General features: G+C 47.9%; 3 non-coding genes across 3 annotated transcripts; 1 reads left to right on the forward strand and 2 right to left on the reverse strand.

Annotated features, from left to right (window-relative positions):
• The first annotated feature begins 2,033 nt into the window (after positions 1 to 2,033).
• Positions 2,034 to 2,105, forward strand: trnag-ucc (transfer RNA glycine (anticodon UCC)). Its single transcript has one exon. It is a non-coding gene; the product is annotated as a tRNA-Gly (tRNA).
• A 7,441-nt stretch (positions 2,106 to 9,546) lies between these two features.
• Positions 9,547 to 9,688, reverse strand: LOC138237551 (U4 spliceosomal RNA). Its single transcript, XR_011189002.1, has one exon. It is a non-coding gene; the product is annotated as a U4 spliceosomal RNA (small nuclear RNA).
• Positions 9,689 to 9,918: 230 nt separating this feature from the next.
• LOC138237515 (U5 spliceosomal RNA) lies at positions 9,919 to 10,035 on the reverse strand. Its single transcript, XR_011188968.1, has one exon. It is a non-coding gene; the product is annotated as a U5 spliceosomal RNA (small nuclear RNA).
• Positions 10,036 to 13,011: the final 2,976 nt, after the last annotated feature.

Consider the following 13,011-nt stretch of genomic DNA (forward strand, 5'->3'; position numbering starts at 1 on the left):
AATGACGAAGGGCATGCCGGGAAGAACTCATGCACTACAGAGGAAAGGGGGCGGGCACGTACAGTTCACATTCAAGCCACAAGTACTCTTCTCGGATGTTGCACAAACAAATCCTAACGTCTTGAAAGCATTGCGGCATGTTTGTGTCCCACTTCCCGTGGCTGCAGGATGACTGACATGAACGGACAAACACAATCTGTGGCGTTTAGCGTGACATAGTCTTGCAGGCATCGTGCTGTCTCACTGCAATACTATACCGCTGGAGGAAACAGTCCATCTGGCCATGAAACTCATTTGAACGTCTAGCTACAGCAACTAACAATATCATGATTTATTCAGGATGTGTGGAATCAGCACGTCCCGGAGACAGCTTCCGAAATCGTGAGCATTCTCTGGTGGTAGGGGCGTTCAAGATGGCGCTCAGGTGGGAGGTAAAGTTTAGTGGTTGAGGATTTTTTTTGAGTTTTTCATGACCTGAATGTTAATTTTTGCTTTTTTTGACTACAGAAAAATAAGGACTTAACACTACTTGTTTAAACTTCAGTTATAATTGAAAGAAAAAAAAACGATTTTTTTTAGGTTTAAGAATTTCGATATGAGTAACACTGGGAAAACAAAAGAGAGTGCTGGGTCTTCGAAGGAGAAGTCTAAGAAACCTCAATCGTATATGTATAGCACTACAAGAAAATTGATGGCAACTAAAGGGAAAAGTGAAGCAGCTGGAGGGGACGTGGAAAGAGTGCTGGAGATGCGCTCGTACGCGAGCGTTCGCAGCCCAAGTGAGACTCAGCTGCCAGAGGAAGAGCCGGAGTCCCTGCCCAGCACACCTGTGAAAACCCCGGCAGCCAAGAGAGGAAGGGGCGACCTGACGCTGGAGGAGCTCCAGACCAACATCTTCAACATGATGGCACAGAGCATGGGTGAGCTGAAGGAAATGATTTGATCTAATACAGTCGAAATCGAAAGTCTTAAAAAGTCCATGGACTGTGTGTTTAAAGAGGTTGAAGACTTAAAGAGTGAAGTAAAAGTTCTTAAACAAGTAAATACCAAACAAGAAAAGCATATTAAAGAACTTGAATTGAAAGTGAACGATGTAGATAGATACCGTCGATGATGGAATTTAAAATTATTTGGAGTTAAAGAGGAACGTGATAAGGACCTTGTTGCAACAGTGAAGGGTATCTGTAAAAGGACCCTGCCGGACCAGGAGGACGTAATATCGGCCATTGACTTTGTTCACAGGCTCGGGAGAGCGAACATGTCTGGGCAAGTGCGCCCCAGATCGATTATAATACAGTTCACCAAGAGGACGGCGAGGGACATGCTGTGGCGAGCGGCGAGGGGGAATGAGTATTTGAATGGGAACAAACTGAGGTTTGCAGAGGACCTGTCTGCCGCGGACAGGAGCACCAGGAACCAGCTGTGGCCCCAGGTTGAAGCTGCCAGAAGAGAGGGGAGGAGAGCCTACTTTGTGGGAGCGAGGGCCTTTGTGGACGGGAAGGAGATTTGCTCCCAGTGACTGCTCAGTTAATGATTATGTTTGGTTATATTTGTTATACCAGTATATACTAGTGTTTCTTTAGTGTTAGTTTGGAATGGTGTAGTTAAGTGTTAAGGACTGTTATAGTTCTGGTTCTTTGAAAAACTCAATAGTTTAGACAGTCTTAGAGTTAGTTATTTGCTTTTGTGTATGTCTTTTTCATGAATGCCAGAGGTACTCGAAATGTTGTTAAAAGAAAAACTGTGTGCTGAGTTTTATTTTTTACAGGAAACGCATGCATGTTGAAACTAAAGTTTATAAATAATTGAGAAATATTAAAGCAAGGAAAATATGATACGTGTAAAATATACAATTTGATCACATAATTACTTAATTACCTCTGGTAGTTAAATGCTTTTTTCTGCTGCGTTTTTTTTCTCTTGTACATGACTCTGATCCTCTTGTTGTATTTGTATTTGTAAATTCTATGTTTAATAAAAAAAAAATTAAAAAAGCATTCTCTGGTGGTGTCCTGCAGGCTTCCTGTGGGTGTGCGTTGGTGGTATAGTGGTGAGCATAGCTGCCTTCCAAGCAGTTGACCCGGGTTCGATTCCCGGCCAACGCAGTGGCGAATGTTTTCAAATGCTGTCATGAGCCTTGGACTGTGACTAGCAAAGCGAAGCCTTTTGAAAGAGCTAAAGCACTGAAAAACGGAATTGAGGGAGAATCTTACAGGGGATTCTGAGCGGTGTCTGCATACATGCAGTCCGATACGGGTGCTGAAAGCTTGAGCTACTCTTAATGTCATGCTGGCTTTCCCCGGAGTAAATCTGTTACATTGAAAGAATGCTTCTCGCAGGTTCAAAAAGGGACCCTTGTTAATTGGAGAAATCAATGATTTCGAATGAATTCTGTATGCGTTAAAAGACAGCTTTACACAGAAAACATGCAGGACACTGCTTATGATGTTTCCCGAGCCGAAACACAGTGCGTTTTTTCAAGCCATCTGACAAAGCCCGCCCACTGAAAACTGCAGCAGATCGTGTAAAGACGTTCAACTTTGTAACTACTGCACGCACAGGAAGCAGAATAAATTCCTCTTTTCAAACTGTCAAAGGTTTGCTTTACGAACGCCGCAGGACATCGCACAATCTCTTTTGAACAGGGACAAACGATTTCTTATGGGGCGCAGTAAGTACTGTTACTGTCACTGCTCGATACCGACGTTGGCCTACTATACCATGTTCAGCCACTGCTAGAAAATGTACGGCTCTAGCACCGGAGCAAACAACAGGAGGGCCGATGTCGAACAGGCACACATGTCAGACATGGAGAGCGATGAGAATGGGATTCGAACCCATGCCTGCAGAGCACAATGGATTAGCAGTCCATCACCTTAACCACTCAGCCACCTTGTCGACGAAACTGGGCTGTCCGGACATGGGTTGGCGCGCTCCAGATGATCTTTTTCTTTTTTTCCCCACGTACTCGAGGGTCATTTTCCTGTTCCACATGTGATTTCAACATTTTCCTTGGGAGATGTCAAGCCAGCAAGCCACTGCTGTGGTTCAGTGGCCAGTGTGGAGTTCAGTGGCCCTGTTGTACACAGAAAGCACATTGAGCTCCTTGGACATGAAAAGTTCCAGATAAAAGCCATTTGTCATCCTTTCTCTTGGTGTCGATGTTGCTATTGTATGTAAAGGTGGCAACTTGCTCAGCGAGCAGGCGGAGCACACACCGAATGCAGATGTGTCTGAGTGGTGTGTCCAAGTGGCTGCAAAAGGACAACACTCCTGGGGCGCCGTGGCTTAGTTGGTTAAAGCGCCTGTCTAGTAAACAGGAGATCCCCGCCTATGGCTAGACTTAATTAAATGCAAGTATTCATTTCCTGTCTTTAACGCGACTTGTTTTTCTTAAAATGGATGCAACTTGCAAAACATGAAATACAAGCCTTGCTAATCAGCGCTAGCGGCTGGCAAAAAAAAGGAGTCAGCTATTTTTTTTTCTTTAACCTTAACCCTGCTAACGGAGAAGAGTTAAACGACCGAGTCTATGCAGCTTAAACGGTGCGCAAGTCGGGTTCTTAGCTGAAAGGGTGGTAAATCACGCTCACCCCAGTCCTTAATCTTTTAAAGAGGATACAAAATTGAACGTAGTCGCCACATCACATACATCCTGTTAAATGATAAAAAGGTAACATCTATCCTCGCTCCAGAGTAAATCTCACGTTGAGGGCATCTTTTTTTTCACTTTACCGTGAGTCGGGCTCGGCTGCACAGAGGAAAGAGCAGAGCAATGAGGTCACAGGGACAGGGGAGTCACACGCTGGCGGTTTGAATACGCGGAAGATCACTGAGGGATCCACAGTATGTGGACCCTCCTTCGCCATCAGTCCACACTCCGGACTCTGAATCCTGCCATCCGAGTTAAGATCTCGGCGGAACCTGAGGCGCAGTTCCTTCTTAAAACGTAATCTGGTGAGCATTTCTGGAATCGCACTTGTATAGATGCAGCCTTTAATGTGTTGCTAGGTTAAAATTGATGACTTCTTGTATTTCAGTAGGCAACTGCCCTCTTGATTTTGGATTTAATTTCTTTATTACAGGGGCGCTTTTATGAAGCCAAGGGACCAGGGAGCTGCCCCAGTACTGGGATGGCCAGTTCGAAATCATAGAAACTATTGTCAATTCCAGTCCCATGTCAGTGCGAGCAGGGATTTTGACATCTTGTTTTGCTATGTTCTGCACCAACAGGCAGGTGGCTCGGCCATTCCGTTCCAGTCTGGGGGTACAACAGACTGCTAGGTTCAGTCTGATAAACTGAGCTGATGGTTGGAAGAAAACCATCTCAGCGTCCATTCTCTGTCCCTTCTTTAGGACAAGGCATACCGGAAACCCTGCTGTTGACGCAGGAACGATCAGGTCCGATTCGTTTACTACCTGGCAGGCCTGAGGAATCGTCTGACCTGACCGAATGTTCTCGGGGTCACCGCTTAGAGAGTGGGCATCTGGGTCCACCCGTTTCCACAGCACACTGTTTACTGTGTCCAGCTGGGCGCCCAGTCGAACCAATAGGTCTGCACCAATGCAGACCGAATGGGTCAGCTGAGGTGCTACCTGGAAGTAGTGAGCAAACTTCCTTTTTCCGATGGAGATGGAAGCTACACAGCTTCCTTTGCTCCAAATGGACCTATGAGGTGGGGGTGCCCACCACAGAACCTGTGACTGCGTCACCAGGGTCACCTGACAGCTTCGCGACAGGTCCTCGAACAGACCTTCACTGATTATGGACTTCTCAGAGCTGAGGCTAAGAATTACATCATCAACCTGCACTTCTGCCACCTGGACCCCCTCCCACCACCATGGGGTGGTAGTCCTGGACCCCCTGAGGTACCAGGGTGCACAGAAAGGACTCCCATTCATTACCGGACAGGGAGATCCACTCTTCTTCAGGGATGAAAAGGGGGTGTGCTTTACCTGGCGGGTCAAGCAGCTGCTCGGAGCACTGCTCCTGTAGTTGGGAGACCGTGGGAGTGCTGGCCTGGGCAGGACTTCCCTGTAGTTTTGGAAAGCAAGAAGAGACATTTATTCTCGTCCAGAGGAACCAGGAGGAACCTCCAACTCAGCTATAGTGTTCAGTGGGCACTGTGTGATCACAGCATAACCACTGAATCCCCCTTTTTGCTGTGCAACAGGCTTAGGGTTTTTGACCTGAGCCCACAATTTTCCACGCTGGCAGTCCACCAGAGGCTCCAGCCTGTCAAGCAGGTCTTGGCCAATGAGTAGTGGCTCTGTTTTTAACCTAGAGATGTAAACAGGATGCACCACGTTCATTGGCCCGAACCTAAGTGCCACCCACACTCGGTGTGTGATCCTGGCATGATCCTGGGTATAGCTGGAAATATCTATTTTACACGGTTCTACCTTAAGTCTGATGCCTTTTCCTTTCGCTACTCGTTTGAGCTCGCTGAGTAGATCGGCTGACATCAAACTAATTTCAGCCCCAGTGTCAATCAGTGCTTCTCTATCTAAGACGTTTTCAAGAGAAACCTTGATATAAATACGCCTTGCTTTGCCTTTCTGGCTGAGATTCCCTAAGAATTGTTGGAAGCCTGCCTTTTCTTTGACTTCAGGGGCGGGGTCAGCGCCCAACTCAGAGTCACAGCCTTCTTCCAGGCAGGAACCCTCCCACCCAATCAGATAGACTGAGGAAGGGGCTTGGGACGGATCCCCGCCTCCTCCAGTGAGAAGGGGCGTGGTCCCCCTAAGCTCATTCACACTTCTGGCATTCGGTGCGGAAGGTTTACCCTGTCCTGATCTCTCAGGCAGGGCTTGTTCAAGCCTGGCCAGGCGGGCTGCAGTCGACTCCCTTCGTCCAGTCTTATGATAGACTCTGCCTGAGCCCTTGCCTTCCCCGTAGCGCTCACGGCGGCTCTGACGCTTAGTGCGGTCCTGCCTGCCTATTTTGCGCCGGGGCTTAGCGAGCTCAGGAACCTCAGCTGCCTCGAGCTGAGGCGAGTCGTCAACCCTGCTGGCTTTAGTGGCGAACACGGCCGTTTTAGCAGGTTTTCGCTCTGAGGAAGCAGAGACTTCAGCTCCCCAGGCTTTTTGAGCCAACCTTCTAATGTCAGCCATTTTCATCGCTTTTGCATCAGTGTGCATCACAATCATTTTCCTGACTGAGGGATGCAGATTAGCAATGAATAAACCTTTGAAATTCACGTTCTCTTCGCAACCCTCTTCATTCCGCCCTGCAAAATAAGTGCGCCTAAGCCTCTGATAATAGTCGCGAGGGGCTTCAGCTTTTTCGTGCTTAATATGGTGCACAGCAGCCACGGCAGCTATGGGATCGATAAAAGCCGAAAATTCTCCGATCATTGCCTGACACAGCTCCTCAAAGCTATTACAGACCTCCGGTCCTTGTCTAGACATCCACTCGTGGACCGCTCGGCTGGTAGTTTTCCTTACTTACATAGCCTTTTCCTGTTCGGACGCTTCGGGCATAAACTGCAAAGTATATCTCAGCTCATCGATGTAGGTCTCCACATTATTCCCTGACACTGACGGGTCAAACCTTTCTACATCTTTGGCTAACTGCCTCAGGGAGTGGAGGTTAATTTTTACGGTTTCTCCGCGGGCAGGGAGACGGCCGTGATCAGGAGCAGGGGGTCTATGCCTGAATTGACTCGCCCTTGCGTTTCGCGCAGGACTCAGCGATCTCCCCCATGCCGATCCGACCACAGACCCTGGCCGGGAGAAACCTCCTCCCGGCGCGCTGGGTGAGCGCTCCGGGCTGCTAGGTGGGCTGGCATGCAAGTGGGATCTAGTCTATTTTGCTTCCAGTACGGCAGCATCTGACTCCTTTTGCCTTTCCTGGCTGAGCTCATTTAAACTCACAATTTCTTTTTCTTTTTCTTTCGAGCTCGCTTCCAGGTCTCTCCTAGCTACCTCAGCCGCAGTTTCTCTAGCAGACAAGTCATCTAATTTACCTAAAACTTCCCTGAGTCAGTCTTCACTTTCCTCATTTTTCACTCTCTTTTCTCTGATTATATCCAACAACTCGACTCGCTCCGCCTTATATCTTTCTAGCGTTCCCTGAAGCTTTTGAAACTTTGTCAGCTCGGACAAAGACAGTTCCAGCTGTTTAGCTAGATTTAAGGTGAAACTCGATAGGACCAGAACTGCGTTCACAGACACTCCTGTGTTAAGCTGGTTCGCTACCTTAGCTACTAAATCTACTTGCAGCTTCTCAATATCATCAAAGTTCAACTTTTCGATACCACTCCAGTAACCAGGATTGTCGTCGCTAGAAATAGTACTTATAAGCGACTCCACTTCAGACATTTTAGCAGCCATTGTCATTACGTCAGAGAAACTTTAAGAGTATTACTTTTTTTTTTCTTTTTCCAAAATACAGTATGGAATCTAGACACCCGAGCAGATGGATTTCCAATCAGCACACGTTACACTAAACGCTAGAAAACAGGGGGATTTCTTTACGCAGTTATCAGCACACCCGGTATTCGCGTATAGAAGCCGCGGATTCTCATTTCATTCTAAACTCGCCCACCCAGGGACGCCATTAAATGTAATGGTTTGATGGGTTTACTGAGACAATTATTAATTGTAGCAGTAATCACAAGGTTGTTTGTTGGGGCTTTTAGAAAATCAATCGTCAGAACAACTAACAACGCACACACAGAGGTTCAATACACTAGATACATTTATTAATATAAATTGTGCACCAAACATATACTAGTCTGCCTGGATACGAGTGGCAGACCTTACTGTGAGGGTTATCAATATACAAGGTATATAATCCCGAAGAGATGCAAACACAAAGAGATACACAACAGAGAATATATGTCAATATAAATCGTTCGGTTACCAAATCGCTAATCAGTGTTATTACCCACTGTTACTCTAAACTCGGAAGTAAATACATTACTCATGAATTAAATTGATAACAACTTGTGTTGAGGTACAATTAAATTCTCGAGACGCAATGTAGAACATGGGGTTTACTTATCCACTGTGTATGGATTTGGAATTTCCCGGCATGAACACCAAACCAGCTGACAGGCTCTGTTGCAGCCTCTGTTCCAGCGGTTGTCCAATGGGTGTTGTCCCGGCGTCCTCTGGCTACCGGCCAACCAGTCAAGGTGCAGCTCGGAGTAGGACGGGCGGAGGAATCTGACTGCGGCGCGCAGGGCAGTCGTTGCTCCGAGGGGATCTACCAGCAGTCCGGCTGGCTGATAGAAAGTCTCTATGCACAGAGTGTGACCGCGAGTCCTCACAAGTCACTCTTGTGCCTGGGAAGAAGCTGGTTCGTTCCCGGTCCAGCACTGCTTCTGAATAAGCTATTCAGGTTGTCGACGAGGGTCCAACTGTAGGGTCCAACTGTCCAACACAAACACAATCTGTGGCGTTTAGCGTGACATAGTCTTGCAGGCATCGTGCTGTCTCACTGCAATACTATACCGCTGGAGGAAACAGTCCATCTGGCCATGAAACTCATTTGAACGTCTAGCTACAGCAACTAACAATATCATGATTTATTCAGGATGTGTGGAATCAGCACGTCCCGGAGACAGCTTCCGAAATTGTGAGCATTCTCTGGTGGTGTCCTGCAGGGCGCCTGTGGGCGTGCGTTGGTGGTATAGTGGTGAGCATAGCTACCTTCCAAGCAGTTGACCCGCGTTCGATTCCCAGCCAACGCAGTGGCGATTGGTTTCAAATGCTGTCATGAGCCTTGGATTGTGACTAGCAAAGCGAAGCCTTTTGAAAGAGCTAAAGCACTGCAAAACGGAATTGAAGGAGAATCTTACAGGGGATTCTGAGCAGTGTCTGCATACACGCAGTCCGATACGGGTGCTGAAAGCTTGAGCTACTCTCAATATCATGCTGCCTTTCCCCGGAGTAAATCTGTTACATTGAAAGAATGCTTCTGGCAGGTTCAAAAAGGGCCCCTTGTTAATTGGAGAAATCAATGATTTCGAATGAATTCTGTATGCGTTAAAAGACAGCTATACACAGAAAACATGCAGGACACTGCTCATGATGTTTCCCGAGCCGAAACACAGTGCGTTTTTCCAAGCCATCTGACAAAGCCCGCCCACTGAAAACTGCAGCAGATCGTGTAAAGACGTTCAACTTTGTAACTACTGCACGCACAGGAAGCAGAATAAATTCCTCTTTTCAAACTGTCAAATGTTTGCTTTGCGAACGCTGCAGGACATCGCACAATCTCTTTTGAATGGGGACAAACGATTTCTTATGGGGCGCAGTAAATACAGACGTTTAAAAAGCTCCACTCATGCCGACAATGCAGCATGAAGAAGCGCAACCTAACATTTGACAGACAAAAGCCGGGCGCCGCTACGAGCAATATGAAATCAAACTGACAGCACACGGCGTTTCGCGCTGACTCAAAAGTGATCTCGACAGACGCTGTTCTCTGCATAACGCTGAAAGAGCTAAAGAGCGTTTCTGTTGAGACGTAACAAGCTCGTTTCTTTCTACCATGATGTCACCATGACCAAATCTGTCTTTAAACACCTTGCTCAGTCTCTGACGAGACTGTCAAAAATTGCTTTCGCCGATTGTATTGCAAACCGGCGGAAGCGGGGTATTGGGAAAAGTTTTCAACTAGCAATAATCGCGCCTCAGCTAAACCTCACAGGCTACGATACTGCCACTGCGCAAAGCTGACGGTTGCCAGGCAACCGCGGGGATCTTATGGAAATCGTTATCAATCGTCTCATGGCATGTCGTTGCTGTAACGCTTCATATTTGCGGCCGGACACTTCCCGCCCCCCAAAGAAAAGAGCGCCAATCAGACAGGCGGAGACCGAGGACTCGCAGAGCAGACGGCCACAGTCGCCGTAATAAGAGCGATTGTGAGTGGTTTTGTTTTCTCTCTTTGACCAGCCCAGCTGTGCCCCACCCGAAGGCAGGGAAGCACAAAAATTGTATGGAACTCATTCATGCTCCTCTCCATGGAAATCTTTAGTAAAAGGCAAAAGATTTGTACGAGATGAAGAGAAACCAGAGTGCGTGGCTGGACAGCTGCAGGAGCCCAGGCTGCCTTCAAGGCCTCTGCCCTGCCGGTCGTGGTTGGCAATGCACCTGGCCTTACAAACGAGCCAGTGGGGCCCGTTCAGCTCCGGGCTCATCGCCTGCGGCTCTCGGCTTACCTGGCAGGGGAGATACCTTGATCAGCCTGTAGTTGGAGTAGTTGGATTGTTTTCTTGTTTTGTGGAAGCAGTGTTTGTTTTGCAGTTTGAGATGGCAACCTTTGGATCCCGCAAGAATGCTGTACGTTTTGAGCTTTTGGATGACCTCTTCATGGATCGTATGCAGTTCAGCAGAAAAGTGTTACAGAAGGAACTTGGCTTTGAACCTCGGCACTTGGATTTCATCTTCGCTCTCCCAGGTCAGAAAGCATTTGAGGTTGTTTTTGCTACCTATTCTCCGTTTGAACAATGTGTGGATGTGTTTGAGGCAAAAAGAGGGAAAGTTCCTGCCCTTGAGAAGATCAACTTGCAGCCTCTGACACAGAGAGAGAGGAAAACGGTGCATGTTGTTATGTTCTCGGAACTGGCAAAGACGGTGGACATTCACACCTGGCTTAAGCAGTACTGCACCGTCCACCATGGAACTGAGGTTAGAGATGTTGACGGTATAAAAACAGGAGCAAGGAAATTCGAGGTTCGCTTGCTACCGGACAATGTCAATGGAGGCTTAAGGCACCTGCCCTCTACAATCCAGCTGGGCGCCTGCAATGGCTATGTTTTTTATGTGGGACAACCAAAGGTGTGTCGGCGCTGTGGTGCTGTGGGACACCTGGCATCGTCCTGCACTGTGAAATGCTGCAAGACCTGTGGCAAACAGGGACATTTAGCCTTTGACTGTTCAATGCTGCCAAAGTGCAATTTATGTGGCTCGGAAGGACACGTTTTTAAGAACTGCCCTCACACCTACGCCAATAAACTCAAAATGAGAAAGGATGAGGCAGTGCTTGTTTCAGCCAAACCGGCCCGAAAAGCCAAAGCAAACAACAAGTCAAACAAAGAACCCTTGTTGGACAAAGAGTCTCAGCCTCCAGCCAGGATCAGTCCTGCTGTGGCTCCGGGGCCGGTGGAAGAGAAATCCACTACGCCCCCACAACCGCAGACTGCACCAGACAAGCACGAGGGTTTGAAAACCCCCGAGAACAGCGAGGACCCCTCCCCCACTCCTGCTCCTCAGAACGAGGGCCAGTGTGGGGCCCCCAGGTGGAGCGGGTCCAGCGACGATACCCAGGATTCAGCGGAGCTGCTTTTCTCAGACTCTGCAAGTGCTACAGATGCCCTCCTCTCCTCCATCCAGTCCATCACGGAGGATCTGCAACAGCTGGTTGGTGAGGGGGAAGAGGAGACTGGTGCATCGGCTCCACCCCTTTCCCCTCAGTGCTCCCAGGAGCTGGACTTGAGGAAAAGGAAAAATGACTCTGATTTCTCCCCGAGCGAGGAGGAAGGAGAGCATGGCGATGGGGACAGCTGGAACCCCTCCACCCCTCCTTCTACCCCCTTCCTTGAAATGGACTCCGTGAATGCTTTTACTGCTGCCACCCTGATGAAGGCTCATTCAGAGGATGGCTGGCAGGAAATTGGTAAGAAGAAAAAGAAAAAGAAGAAGGTAACTGGTGAGACCGAAGAGAAATGTGTTTTGTAAAGACTGGTTCCACTTTCTTATGTAATATGGCTCTAAACATAATTTCTCTTAACACCAGAGGTATCAATGACAGAGTTAAATGCCAGTGTGTCTTTGATTACCTCCAGCAGAGAGAGGGAGATGTGTTGATGTTGCAGGAGTGTGCTTTAGCCTATCAAGAGAGGTATAAAAGCTTTGAAGATAGGTGGGATAAAGGGCCTTCTGTTTGGTCAGGGGACAATAACAACAGAGCCTCTGGCGTGGCCATTCTTTTCAAAGGATGGGCTTTCAAATTGAAAAGTATTCAGAGGGTCATAGATGGCAGGTTGCTGTGTGTGAATGTGGAATGGGGCACCGTTAACCTGCGGCTAATCAATGTGTATTGTCCTACTGACGTGGGAGGAAGGGTGGAGCTACTCAAGGCACTCTCTCCCCTATTGTTAAGTAACACAGACGTGATAGTGGGAGGGGATTTTAATTGTATCTTAGAGCACACAGACAGGCAGTCTAGCTCTCCGATAAAATTGGATTCCAGCTCACTGGCCCTGCAAAACTTAGTTCAAGACTTTAAACTCTCAGACACATATAGATGTATATATCCCACAACAGCAGGATATACATGGTCAGGGAGGAATAGCAGCTCCAGAATTGACTATTGCTTTGTCTCAGAGAGAGTGAAAGCTGTTGGGGTCACTCTTCAGCCTGTCTTCTTCTCAGATCATCAGGCTTTAGGGTGTAGAGTGGAACTCCAGGGCGGGACTGTCTTTGGCCCAGGCCTCTGGAAACTCAACACAAAGCTGCTAGAGAACGAGGGGGTAGTATCCCGCTACAAGGAGAAACTATCACAGTGGCTGTCCTTGCAGTGTCTGTACGGGTCAGTAGGAGAGTGGTGGGAGGAGGTGAAGATGAGGACAAAGGCCTTTTTCATGGCTGAGGGAAGGAAGGCTGCTGCCAGACGGAGAGGAGTGCTAGCCAGGAAACAGAGGCAGCTGCAGCGTCTCTACACGATGCTGCACAGTGGCTTCGATGTGCTCGAGGATATCACCCTTTTAAAAAAGGATATCCGGAGCATAGCCGTTGAAAGTAGTCGAGGAGTGCTGTTAAGAAGCAGAGTGCAGTTCTTGGAAGAAAATAAGAAGTGTACTCGCTTCTTTTTCAGGAAAGTGGTAGGCTCCAAGTCTGTCATGGAAAGTGTAGTTGATGAGGAGGGACGAGAGAGAACAGAGCTGAGTGCTATCCTCTCCTGCACCGAGGCCTTCTACTCAAGACTGTGCAGCTCTACAGAGTTAAAGGATGAAGAAATTCATTTTTTTACCTCAAAGCTAGAAAACGTTTTGA

The sequence above is a fragment of the Lepisosteus oculatus genome, unplaced genomic scaffold, assembly GCF_040954835.1.
Source record: "Lepisosteus oculatus isolate fLepOcu1 unplaced genomic scaffold, fLepOcu1.hap2 HAP2_SCAFFOLD_99, whole genome shotgun sequence".
Taxonomy (NCBI): Eukaryota; Metazoa; Chordata; class Actinopteri; order Semionotiformes; family Lepisosteidae; genus Lepisosteus; species Lepisosteus oculatus.